Genomic DNA, 15,000 nt, shown 5'->3' with positions numbered 1-15,000 from the left:
TAGGACGTTGCTCCTAAGGGCATTGGACTTCGCCAAGCAGTATGTCAACATCGATAGCTCGGAAATTGAAATTATTATGCATGCGAGGAAATCGCTTCTGTTTTTCGAGGATTCCACCTGGATTAAGAAGACTGAGGATTCTCTTTTCGATGTACCGATGGGGGCATACGACGGGGCTGAATTATGTATGCTCATAGGAGCCTTTATTCTCCATAATCTAAAAATAGAATTCCCATTTATAGATGCAGGTCTATATAGGGATGACGGCCTTATAGCCACGCATAATCTAAACGGCCATGAATCAGATAGACTTAGGAAGGACCTTATAGCTTTCTTTCAAAGGATGGGCTTACGGATTACGATAGATACTAACCTGAATAGTGTAGATTTTTTAGACGTAAATTTTAATGTAAGATCGGATAGATTTAAACCTTTCCGTAAGCCCAATGAAAAGCTATCGTATATTAGCAAAGATTCGAACCATCCACCAGTTATCCTTAGCAACTTAGTCAGCAATGTAGGTAGAAGAATATCTTCAATTTCTTCGGACGAGGCAGCATTCCATAATGCTGCACTTTATTACGATAGCGCATTAAAGAATAGTGGATTCTCGGGGAAGATCCAGTTCAACCAGCTTAATGCTAATAATAATGCTGCACGAAGAACTAGGACCAGGAAAGTTTTGTGGTTCAACCCGGCTTTCAATTTGGCCGTAAAGACTAATATAGGTAAGGAATTTTTGAGATTAGTCTCTAAGCATTTTAAGCAGGGTCATAAATTCTACAGAATATTTAATAGAAGAACCCTGAAGGTTAGCTATTCTTGTTGCAGAATTTCGCCTCTTACATTAGCCAACATAATAGGAAGCTAATTGAGATTAGACATGGTGCCGAGCCCATTAAGAAATGTAATTTCAAAAACGAAAGCTCCTGTCCGTTAGAAGGGAAATGTCTAGTGAAAGGAGTAGTTTATATAGAGCCAAGGTGCAAGTGGAAGGCTCATCGGAATACAAGACATACACAGGGGCTTCAGAAAATTCATTTAAAACAAGATTTTATTCTCATAAGAATTCTTTTAAATACCCAGAGAATAGGAAGAAAACCAGCCTAGCAAAATATGTCTGGGAACTAAAAGAAAAGGAAGCCCCACCTTTCAACGTGACATGGAGAATTCTGGACAGGGCGGCACCATACAGGCATGGAGCTTACAAATATATTTCAAGTGCAAGCTTTGCTTATTAGAGAAAATGCACATCTTATTCAAAGACAATAATTCTTTGAATCAAAGAAGTGAGTTAATGAACTTATGTAGGCACGCGGCTAAATTTAAAATGTCGAATATAAATATACCATATGGATAGAGTATATATTTTGTATTTTGATTTTTGATTTTGATTTTGACTCTTAAGCGCTACGACGGATCTATAGCAAAGTCTTATTGTTTCTACATATATATTAGGAAAAACCTACAAACTTTGTTTTCATGTTATTGTATTGCATAGGATTACCTTGATTATTTATATTACCTTGATTATTTAAATGACCCAAAATAGGATGTTATATTTTATTTTATATGTCTTTCGTATATATTTTTATTAATGCACCCATTTTTTAAAAGCAATGTTTTTTTTAAAAAAAAGCAATGTTGTCAAAATTAGAATGTTTTATAAGTATATGTATAGCAAAGCATATGTATTTGTAAGCATGCGTATCTGTGTATGTGTAAGTGAAAGTATGCTTGTGCTTAAGCACGCATACACACGACGGTATGTATATGTATCAATTCAAACTTGTGTATGTATACTGGCTCTATAGATGCCAATAACATCGCTACAATTTCCCCCCCCCCTCTTTCGTTCCTTTTTCTCTCTTTCCCTTTCTTTCGTTCCCCCTCCTTGCTCAGTATATGAGAATTGCTACATAGATGAATTTTAGCTTGCGTGCGAGACGGTTTGCGTGAATATATGTACACATGCTTTTATGTGTATATATTTAGATTCATATTCATACGTCTGTATATGTATGTATGGCGTTTACGCGCATCCTTTTGTGTATGTTGATATATATATGTGGATTTTAATATAAATATGTATTGCAGTATTTATAACAGGTTTAATTTCTATGCATTAATTTGTACTGTCTTCATTAACGGCAATAGGTTTTTTCCTCGGTTTTTTCCTCGGATTTTATAATTTTTATAATTTTTATAGTTTTTTATATATATATACATATATTTTTGACCTTTTTTATCGCTCGAAAATTGACCGTTTTTTCTAAAGGGCCAATCAAACAAGTCCATTTCTTTTTAAAGGTGTAGCGTTTGTAAGAGTATAGATTGAATTAATATATAAGTTCCATTCTAGCAAAAACTGTCTGATGAACGGCAACGAGAAACTCAGAGTAACAGATTTTGTTGAATTTTCTGCTGCTTAAAATAAAGTATATATATATATATATATATAGAGAGAGAGAGAGAGAGAGAGAGAGAATGACAGAGAGAATGTAGTATATAAGATCCAGATATCTACTCCATTCAGTAAGCATTTGATCCTTATTGGGACACCCGGCAACACTGGTCGCCTACCGTGAAATATAAAATACGAGAAAAATCGGCGATCTTCTGTTTCAATAAACATCTATTGACCCTGAAATTCGCTTTTTTTATATTTACTACTGATTGTTTGAACCTAACTTTCTTCCTATGCCACGATAACTGGATCTTACATTAATATATATATATATATATATGATGGAAGAAAAATGCAAAGGAGGACAATAAAACATTCGGACAGAGAGACGATACAAAGACGGACAGGAGAAACAACAATCAGAAGGACAGGGGGGAAAAGACGGGGCATCCGTGGCCTTCTTCCTCAGTCAAGTTACCAGATGTCCTTACTGTTTCGGGCAGTTACACTTGAGACAATTCGATCTGGTAAAGAAATATATTGTATATATAAATATAAAAATGAACAAAAATGCAACAGAGGACAATAAAATATCTGCGTACGTATCGAACGCGAGAGCTTAATGAGATATTAAGCCCAAAGTACGGAAACCTTCATAGCGACAGTTAGGAACGACTGAGTATTGATGGCAGTGAGAAATGTGAAAACAAAGGAAGAAGTACAAAAAGGGACATGAGGAAGAATTACGCAAGAAGGGACTACACAATCAATTCCATGTAGCCAGAACAGAAGTTGCTGGGAAAGGGAGGTGGGATTGGTTGATGAAAGGAACCCTAAAAAAAGAGACCGGCAGCACAAGACCAAGCTTTGGCCACGAACTGGAGGGTCAACCTTAGGAATGAACAAGTGTCTCTGCTGTGCCGAATCTGCGACAGAGAAGGAATGCTTAAGATTTGACCACAAACCACTAGAAGTCGCGGAGACGGAGACTAGCAAAATCCTTTGAGATTTCCCAATCGAAACAGATCAGACACTACTGCATAATACACCGGGACCTAGTGGTGGTAGACAAGGTGCTCCACATATGCTGTAGTCACGAATAGTCAAGAAGGAAGGCGAAAAGATAGACAGATAGATAGATAGATAGATAGATAGATAGATAGATAGATAGATAGACAGATAGATAGATAGATAGATAGATAGATAGATAGATAGAGATAGATAGATAGATAGATAGATAGATAGATAGATAGATAGATAGATATATGTTTCTTTATTAGCCACACAGGGCTGCACACAGATAGAACAAATTACAAGGTAGAGCTTTTCTTTTGAAGGTTAAAAAAAAAAAGGAGGGGGGAGTTTCGATCAAAAGGGATCGTAAAAGGAGAGAAAGAGGACAAAAAGAGGGGGGGTTAAAAAAAGGGGGGGAGAGGAAAAAATTATCAATAGGGATCGTTATCACAGAAATGTCAATATGAAGTGTAAAGGGGAGGACAGGTGATGTTTACCCGTGGAAAGAAAAGCCTACGGAAAAGACCACGGTAACCTCGGTCAATGAAGTCACATGTTATATTTCTTTTTTTTTTTTTTTTGCAAATAAGCAACTCTCTGTATTAATTTTTATGGTTCATAGAATCATAGTCAAGGTGGCTTCGTCATTCATACGTGCCATCCTTGCTACATTCACCCATCATTTTTTAAAACATTCACTAGACAAAACTTGCCTCTCTACTCTCACTTTCCTCTTCAAGTGATACTTGAAGAAGTTGATGAGAGATTGACCAGAGAGGAAAGTGTTTGTCTCTAATCCTTTCAGGCGCGTCCACCAGATACATTCTTTCGCCATAGCCACAAGTATGATAAAAATAGCTCTTCCTTCCCGTTTGAAGGAAGGAGGCGTGACGATATTAACGATAGACTCGGCTGATAAACCGACACGTCCCACACGTGACAGCAGTCGTTCGACATAAGCCCACAGGTCGGAAATTGCTGGACACTGCACGATTGCGTGCAGAGCGGTTTCGTCGCTCTGCCCGCATCTCGGGCAGGTCGGCCCCGTGTTTCTCGAGCCATGCCTATAGAGCTTATCCCGAACGGGTAGCGCTTCTCGGTAGCACCGCCAGGCCAGGGATCTCTGGAAGTTGTCCATAGGTCCGGGCCGAAAGTCGTTTGAAACAGGCGGGTCAGGTATTCCTCGTCGACGCCCAGGTTTGCCCCGAGCTCGTCGTCGTACCTCCCCTCCACTAATCCCCTATAGAATGCTTTGGTTGTGTTGAAGTCACTCAAGGTCGACCCGGGACGGCAGAGTTGCTTGAGAGCAACGCGACACTCGCGGTGCCATTCGCCCTTCCTCGGCCTCTTTTTGATCCACGACTGTAGTTCGGTCATGGAGACGAGTTGCGGGAATGCGTGCCTCACAAACGGCGACCACACATAGATAGATAGATAGATAGATAGATAGATAGATAGATAGATAGATAGATAGATAGATAGATAGATAGATAGATAGATAGATAAATAGATAGATAGATACAATCATGTCTTCAAAAATGAAGATGGTGAAGATAATGCCAATTATTGTTGGTTCCTTGGGAACAGCATCAGAAGGCATGAAGATGAATATAAAGGAAATTGGAATAGAGTGTCCAGTAGAACTGTTACAAAACGTTTGCCTCCTTGGCATGACCAGAATAATCAGGAAAATTATTAGCTGAAAAGAACGAATAGCATGGTAGCGTAGGTTGCAGGTAATAAGGCCGCTACGCATGCAAGACTCCAACAAAACCTGTGACAATGAGCAAATAATAATGATAATACCAATAGGGAGCAAACAAATTTGTAGCCTTAATTCCTGGAATCCTAAAGTAAGTGAATCACAAATGACCATACACATAGTGACCTCATATATATTACGTAAATTCCTCTCGATGTTATTGCAGTAGTATTCATTCGGCTGTATTATGAAATTTATAAAAGTAAATTTTAGGTATATTTATTTATAACACACGGACATCAATTTGTTTACAACTGCAAATTCGGCTTTAGGTGAGGTTATATTTTCGCATAATTATGTCAGCAAATATTACACGATTTACTAGAAATAATTATGCGATTATCAGAAATAGCAACATCAGTCAACACTTTAATCATTTTAATTACATCAGCAATCATGGGAATGCATCAATTAGGAAATTACGAAAACTGGAACTTATATAGGATACAAGATAAAAATTTGGGTTAAATGGATACAAAATATTTCTAAATACAGAAAATTAATAATAATCCTTTCTACTGGAAGTACAAGGCTTCAAATTAGTACCAGTGCGTAACTGGTACTAATTTTATCATGCCCGAAAGGATGAAAGGCAAAGTCAACCTCGGTGGAATGTGAACTCAGAACGTAACAGTAGATGAAATAACGCTAAGCACTTTGCCCGGCATGCTAACGATTCTGCTAGCTCGCCGCCTTAATAATACAAGTAATTATTAATAATAATCATAATAATAATAATAATAATTAGTTAACGATAAGCATCCTTGTCCCAAAACATTCTGATTCCTGCTTCATTTCACATTCTGATTCCTGCTTCTCACATATACGAAAGTCAGTGTCCAATGTAACTTTTCATCATATAAAAGCTTATGTCGATCCCGGTTCAACTGCGCAGAGTGTTACATTTTATAAATCTACTAATCTGAATATTTCAAGGTAAAATTACCTTTTCGCACTATCCATTGCTTTCACTCTCCGCTTCATTAGCACCCTGTCTGTCTGTCTGTCTGTCTGTCTCTCTCTCTCTCTCTCTCTCTCTCTCTCTCTCTCTCTCTCTATATATATATATATATATATATATATATATATATATATCAACAATCAAGGAACGGCCATAATAGGCCATTCACCCACTAGAAATAACAGCCAAAGCTTCAACCGCAAATAAAAGTCTTTTATTGCGGTTGAAGCTTTGGCTGTTATTTCTAGTGGGTGAATGGCCTATTATGGCCGTTCCTTGATTGTTGATGTTGAACTTAAAAATGGTCTATGACTATTAATTTTTTTCCCACTAGGCCGCTGGTGGCAAAAAAATTCTACAAAATTTTTTTGCCACCCTATATTGATTAATTATATATATATATATATTATATATATATATAATTTGAAACAAAATCACCTTTTATCAATTAAAAATGAACAATTAAATTACACCAACTCGAAAAATACATATAATAAATGTAATTTTCTAGATGATGTAATTTAATTGTTAATTTTGTATTTTGAATTGATAAGAGGTGTTTTGTTTTCTAATCTATATATAATATATATATATATATATATATATATATATATATATATATATATATATATTATATATATATATATTATATATATATTATATTTTGTGAAATTTGATTTAGTATTTCTAAATTGAGTTTTTCCCTGTAAGTTAGGAATAATATTCCCTCAATTATATTATTATTATTATTATTATTATTATTATTATTATTATTATTATTATTATTATTATTATTATTATTATTATTATTATTATATATGCATATAAGTGTATATGTGTATATATAACATATATATGTATGTATGTGTGTATGTATGTATGTATATATGTATATATATATGCATGCATGTATGTATATATGTATGTATGTATGTATGTATATAAAGGAATACAAAAAGTGGGACAAGGACGCAAAACATCGAGACAGATGATACGAAAAAGAGACAAGAATAAAAGGAATGGTCATCTCAAGTGACATACCAGGCGTAAGAAAATACCATAATTAATACCATAATTAATAATTAAGAATGCTACAAGTATCACCAGCACGCTAGAAATGGCAGTCAGAAGATAACTATAACCACAAAACAATTATTTCGTTATTGGGACGGCGACTCATTACCCCGATTTCAATTAATATTTGTCAGAGAAATTTTTTGGTTGTAGTCGTATTGCTCTTGGCACTCTTAATTATTCTTTTCTACTCTAGGCACAAGGACCGAAAGTTTGGGGGAGGCGGCCAGTGGATTAGATTGACCCCACCATGCAACTGGTACTTAATTCATAGACCCTGAAAGAATGAAATGTGAAGTCGACCTCAGCGGAATTTGAACTCAGAACGTAACGGCAGACGAAGTACCTATTTTTTTACAACACACTAGGAGCTAAACACAGAGGAGACAAACAAGGACAGACAGACGGATTAAGTCGATTACATCGACCCCAGTGCGTAACTGGTACTTAATTTATCGACCCCGAAAGGACGGAAGGCAAAGTCGACCTCGCCGGAATTTGAACTCAGAAACGTAACGGTGGACGAAATACCGCAAAGCATTTCGTCCGGCGTGCTAACGTTTCTGCCAGCTCGCAGCCTAAGCACCCTAAATTATTAATGTATATGTGCGTGTGCGCGCACCATTCATTTTTGATATTATTTACCCCTGACATTGAATTTTGTCAACATTTAATCATTTAAACATCGTTCTCTGCTTCGTAATTTTAAACCCTGTTAAAATCGCTTTGTTTTCTATACATTTGTATCATTGACTAGCAGTATCGCCCGGCGTTGCTCAGGTTTGTAAGGGAAATAACTATAAAGCATTTTTAGAGAGTTATAGCCAAAAAATAGCAAAAAAATGGAAAAAAATGATGGTAAATTTTTTTTTAGTTAAAAAAGGCGGAGTTGCGTCCCCTAGACAGTTTGCGGTTTGTGTTTCTGATTCTCGACCCCATGTCGAATTTATCGATTTTTTTCAGAACTGGGGGAACTTTTCAAAATTTTCGCTGCGTTAGTTTTGAATTATGACATTGGGCTATGTGTGTGTCAAGTTTCATCAGAATCGGTTGAAAGCCGTGGTCAGGGTGAGGGTACAAGCAAACAGACACACAGAAAACGCACAGACAAACTGCCGTTTATATAGAGAGAGATAAACAAAATATTGCTGAAACTAGTTTGGAATAAATAAATAAATTTTAAATAAATAAATTTATTTAAAAACAATTACAAGTTTTTCAAATTCTGGTGCCTTTTCGCAAACATCTTCTCTTCTATTGCTTCCTGCAAGAAATACACCTCTTCTTTCCATATGTATATATATATTATATATATATATATAATATATATATATATATATATATATATATATATATATATATATATATATATATATATATATAAGCTGAAGTTGTCTGTGTGTGGCAGGTTTGGCAGCCTTCAACTAACACTATCTCCTCCGAGACCCTGCGGCGTAAGTTGACCAAAATTGAGAGTATGATAGAAGAAGGCTTGCTCTACCTTCCGTAGAAGATAAAATTCAAATCGGACCATGTTAACACCAAAAATTATTTACATCAAAAAGGTGCTTTTTTTCAATGAAAATACCGATTTTTTATGTCTTTTTGACTGCTGTGTCGCCATTTGTCGGTGTATTTCAACCAGAAAAATGTTCACTTAAAGAGAATAACAAGCTACATAATGAAAAAATTTTTACTTTTCAAAAATTCCAATTCTAAAGGGTCGAAACAAACCCGAGCAACGCCGGGCGATACTGCTAGTATATATATATATATATATATATATATATATATATATGTACTGGATGACCACATGCCGTCCATAATGATGGCTAATTGTAGTATTTTATATACAAATAAGGTACATAATAATCACACATACAAACTCCCTTTGTACACACACAAACACACACACACACATACACATATTCATACAGAGATGAAGGCTAATTTTTTTTCACCCCTTCCTTCCTTATTCAACAATCATTCCTTCCTTTCTCTCATTGCTATTACTTTCTCTCACTCCCTCTCAGTCAGAGCTATTACTCTCACTACTTCTCCTTCACTGAATTACTATTTTCTCTCCTCCTCCGCGTCCGACGTGATTCTGGACAAATATACAAAACACTACGCTCATATTATATTAGGATATATATATTATATATATATATATAATATATATATATATAATATATATATATATATATATATATATATATATATATATATACAATAATATGTTACATTACTCAATAGTCAAGATAAAACTCTGAGTTTCAGATGCCGAAGTGGAAATCCACAACACCATCTCTTCGGTTATCTGGCTATTTGAAAACGCTATGAAAAAATACCGTTATACAAAGGGAAATTACTGTGTTATAACTCTGCTTGCATGCGTACTTATACATCGTTCGCATTTTTCGTCATAAAAATTATATAAAAATACATAAAAAATATATAAAATCTTCTTGGGACATAACATAGAAAGCATGTTCTATCTGTTTTCTTTAGGGGACCAAAAACGTTTCCTTAGATCTTAATAAGAATATTTATAAGCCTTATAGGAAGCCCAATGATAGACTAAGTTATATTAATGTAGGTTCATGCCATCCCCCTATAGTTTTCAAAAATTTAGTTTAAAATATTAGTAAGAGGATTTCTAGCCTCTCCTCTGATAAGGACATCTTCAATAGCGTTGCCCCAGTTTATAATAAGGCTTTAAAAGATAGTGGTTTTAGCGAAAAAATAAAATATACACCCATTACTAGCCCAACAGTAAGGAAAAGGAATAATAGAAATAGGAAGGTCATCTGGTTTACGCTCCCTTACTCACCCGAGGTGGCCTTCAATATAGGTAAATATTTCCTAGCACTGATAGATAGACATTTTCTAGTTAACCATACTTATAGGAAACTCTTCAATAGACACAATTTAAAAATTAGTTTTAGTTCCACTACCAATTTTAAAAACATAATCAAACATAACATACAAAAAACACAACAAGAAAACAGCTGTTCATGCAGGAATAAAGAATTGTGCCCGCTAAATGGAGCTTGCATGTCCAAGACCATCATATATGAAGCTACCGTAAACTCTATAACCACTAAAGACACCGTTTCGTCGAAGAAATACGTGGGCCTTACAGAGGGTAACTTCAAGGCCAGCTTCAATAACCACACTTTGAGCTTTAGGCACTGAAACAAAAGAAAAGCGACACAATTATCTAATCATATTTGGTCTTTAAGAGATAAAGGTGTCGATTATAACATACATTGGAAGATTTTGGCCAGATGTAAGCCCTATACCAACGGCAGCGGAAGGTGCGGTCTATGCGACATGGAGAGATGGCTTATCTGGAAAAGCAGCTTAGACCCTACTACATGTCTAAACACAAGGACAGAACTTTTCGGATCATGCACACATGGGACTAAATTTCTGTTACGTTTTGGTCCCCTAAAGAAAACAGATAGAAAATGCTTTCTATGTTATGTCCCAAGAAGATTTTATATATTTTTTATGTATTTTTATATAATTTTATGACGAAAAATGCGAGCGAGCGATGTATAAGTACGCAGGCAAGCAGAGTTATAACACAGTAATTTCCCTTTGTATAACGGTATTTTTTTTCATAGCGTTTTCAAATAGCCAGATAACCGAAGAGATGGTGTTGTGGATTTCCACTTCGGCATCTGAAACTCAGAGTTTTATCTTGACTATTGAGTAATGTAACATATTATTGTATAGATAAATTTCCTCTATTTACATAATATTGAGGTCTCTTTCTTTCTTTTGTTATCTTCCGTTTTACCAATATATATTATATATATATATATTATATATATATAATATATATATATATATATATATATATATATATATATATGTATATATAATACATATATATATTCGACGGGCTTCTTTCTGTTTCCGTCTACCAAATCCACTCAGAAGACTTTGGTCGGCCCGAGGCTATAGTAGAAGATACTTGCCCATGGTGCCACGAAGTGGGACTGAATCTGGAACCATGTTGTTGGGAAGCAAGCTTCTTAACACACAGCCAGACACACACAGCCAGACACACACACACACACACAACACACACATACTCACACGCACACACATACTTACATATATGATAGTAGCCGACTCGATTTCAAGTAGAGCCATATCTTGACTTAATTATGCCCTAGAATATCATCAATGAGCGGCACGAATGTGATCTTTGAGGCCTGCCAAAGACTTGCATGCTTTTTAACAATTAGCGCAAGAAAACTTGGTAATTGTATAGTTTACAGCTCCATGAAGTTTACTGTGCCTCTTCAAGCCACTTTTCAATCTGCATACTTTATGACAGAGGTTGCATTCGAAATCTTTTGTCCATCTATAATCAATGCGCGGTTGTTCCATGTGGGATTTCATGTGGCTCTTTAACCCAGCCTTACTAAGGCAAATCTTTCCACATTCATCCCATGTATGATGACCACGTTCATCAATATTTGTTGAATATCATTCCTGTCACTTTGTTTCATCTTTCTTTTGATCTTGCCATGCTCCATTCTCTTTCTTTCAAATTCATTTTTGCCTTCATACGAAATTTTTTTCCATTTTTCTTGGCAATGCGCTAAATCTTCACAGTTGTCAATTGGAACGTTTATCTTATTCAATCCTGACTTCAGACAATCTCTGTACCACGTCTTTGGTTGTGGGACGGACGCTTACCTGTCACCAATTCTCCGTAAAAAGCTGTTTTAGGCATTCTGTTGGTTGTCATTCTCACTAAGTGTCATTCCATCTCAATCTGTACTGCAATAGCAAAGCTTCAATACCGAAGCATTTCCCTCTTTCAAGCCTCTTCATCGTCACTCACAAACATTTTCCAGATGATCCTCAAAATCCTTCTCAGACATTGTTGATGAAAACGTTCCATAAGTTTTAAGTGCTTACGATACACAGTCCAGGTTTCGCAAGCATTCAACAAAGAGGTGAATATACATGTATTGTATACCTTAATCTTTGTCGCATGTCTAGACCATAGGCGGTCTTCTAATTTGCCGAAAGCAAAACTGAGTTTCTGAATGCGTAGTGACACTTCATCATCAAGATTCGCTGATGTGTTTAATGTATATCATCATGTTTTACCCCATTCGTGACAGAGATAGGCTCCGACATAAATACACGTTATGTTATTTTTGCATTATTTCAAATGGAATACCCACAAATCTTATTGATTGAAATCCCAATAACTGAACTATTATTAATTTATATTATTATATATTTTGTATATTTCTATATAAATATATATATATAAATATATTATAATCATGACGCCACTGCACGATATGGTGATGTTGAATACACGGTATATATTCTCCAGATTAAAATGCATATAATGTTAAAGGGTGTGTACCTGGTCGATTTGGAAATTCGTTTTCCCACTTTATTCAAATATATACTTACACACACACACACACACACACACACACACACACACACACACACACATATATATATATATATATATATATATATATATATATTTGTATATATATCGTTAGCCACTACACACATTTTTTCTCTCCTTGTTATTTCTATGTCCCTTCCTGTAGAAGAGCGTAGGCTCGAAACGTACAAATCTTTTTCTATTCCTGACCGTTATACTAATACATGTGTTTGCTTTGTACACCACCTGTCCGGACATTAATATTTATATTTAATACTAAAAAAAAAAGCAAAAAGTTTACTTTCAGGTTTATAATGAATATTTTCTGTTTGAAATATCTATGGAATAATGAACCTAAAACGAATCTTCATTATCTTATGTTCTTTTCTGTTATTATTACAGATAATTAAATATGGCTGCCATGCAGACGACAACAACAGCAACCAGTTCTCTTATTGTTTCAATCATTCTTATTATCACACTGACATCACTAAACATCGAAGCGAAGGAACTCGACAATGATTGCCAAATTAAAATCCCTCCCAATGTCAGTGAGATTTTATCTCGTTTAGTAAAATTGGAAAAAAAGGTTTTCAATTTTGAATTCCATTTATCAAACAAGACACTTGATGACCTTCTTAATCCTGTACCATTGGATTATTTTGCAAACGCGAGACACTTTACCTGGATCCCAGATGAACCAGACGGTTTAATAGCATATAAAAATTTCTACTATGATTTTTCAATTTACTCTTTGAATTTGTTAGATGTCTATATTGCTTATCCAAGAATTAATATCGATATAAAATGTAGAAAACAAAATATTCACAGACGCGATATAATATATTTGATTTTCAAGGAAAAGAAGAAACTCGTATTTATCGATAAATTGCAAATGGGAAAATCAGGATACATGTGTTTTTTTTGTAAATTTGTCTCAAGACATGAAGAAGAACCAGCCCTCACGCATATGAAGCTTGCAGAAGAATTGGTATAAATCGGAGATAGTGAAGAACTATTGCTGTAAACTCTATAAAAACGAAAGTAATCTTTATCACCCCAAATCTATTTGTTTAGGAAATAATATTGAAAATAGTATGTTTATCAATTATGAAAATATTGTTGGAACAGTTTTGTGGATATTTTTCCCATTGCTTATTAGTTTTTGTTTCAAAAGCCAATTACCTTCATATTACTATCGAAACACAATGCCATACGAATCAGAATGGATCAATGGAAAAAATAGTATTTACAGTTCTCTCATTTTCTGTCTTGCTTATTTGTTTCCATTATTCTTCTTTCTTTGCCTCAAGACTAAGAAGATTCTTTTGCATTATGTTTTTTCCTTTAGTAATTCTCCTGGATCTTTTGATGTATTACTTCTTTTTATATGAAACAACAAAAATATTTATACAAGACCGCATACCATTGGGCTATCGCGCCCTAATATTAGGAATTCCAGAAAGTTATGAAAATACAGGTGGCTTCCTCGGGGGTCCCTTTTTGTGGTTCATCGGCTACGTATTTTTAACTGTATTCTCTTCGTTCTTCCCAGTCGTTTAAGTGAGACTATCGCTTATAATACATTACATCAAAGTTCCACTTTCACGTTTCTCATTCAAAATATCAGATTATTAGAGAAGTATGGCAGCTTAAATTTCTACAGAACAGGATTATGATCTACTCTATGCAATAATGAAAGCTAATATTTCTACTGCTTAAACCCAAATTCTGGCATTTAATAGTTTATACTTAGATTAACCGTATCAAGAAAATTTGGTTATATTACTACAACAGAAATATTTTCTGGAAATTCCTATTGCTTGGTTTTTTATTGCGATCACAATTTTATTTGCTATATTTTCCGTCTGTGAATTATTTCTGTGCCTCGTTTATTACGGAATCCCAATTGTTTACTGGATTTTAACTTTACCATTAAGTATTCCAAAGTTTATATCTTCCACTCTATCTGAGTCCCAATTATATTTTCAAGATAGTTGCTGTACCTTTAACATTTCTATCGTTGCCATTTTATATATCATGGGCGATTTGTTCAATCTACGTATTTCTTGTAAGTTTTCAAATCTTAAGCAACTACATATTCACCATAGCTACTGTAGTACTTGCTAAACCCGATTGTGTAGGTTACATATGGTTTCTTGCCATGTTTTTCGTTTATGGCATTGCAATTGTGAACGCCTTTCTAAAGCAGTATCAGTCAATAATATTTCAGTCTATAAAATTCACTAAAATGTTCCGTCCAAATTTAGTCCAGGAAAAATACGGAGAGGAATTCATAAATGCTAAATTGCTCAAGACAATTGTTAACCATCATTTTCTTT

At 34.8% G+C, this 15,000-nt stretch overlaps 2 protein-coding genes across 2 annotated transcripts in view; one reads left to right on the top strand and one right to left on the bottom strand.

Annotated features, from left to right (window-relative positions):
- LOC115209402 overlaps positions 1-15,000 on the bottom strand; it is a 215,593-nt gene that overhangs the window by 52,481 nt on the left and 148,112 nt on the right. The gene's annotated exons all lie outside the window — the stretch shown is intronic.
- Positions 6,017-15,000, top strand: part of LOC115232382 — a 137,672-nt gene continuing 128,688 nt past the window's right edge. The window contains exon 1 of the mRNA XM_036508777.1: positions 6,017-6,119. The gene's annotated coding sequence lies outside the window, so the exon portion shown is untranslated. The remainder of the gene's footprint in view (positions 6,120-15,000) is intronic.

This window comes from Octopus sinensis, linkage group LG1 (genome assembly GCF_006345805.1).
Source record: "Octopus sinensis linkage group LG1, ASM634580v1, whole genome shotgun sequence".
In the NCBI taxonomy this organism is placed as follows: Eukaryota; Metazoa; Mollusca; class Cephalopoda; order Octopoda; family Octopodidae; genus Octopus; species Octopus sinensis.
Note: the sequence above shows the minus strand (reverse complement) of the source record. Positions and strands in the feature narration are given on the sequence as shown.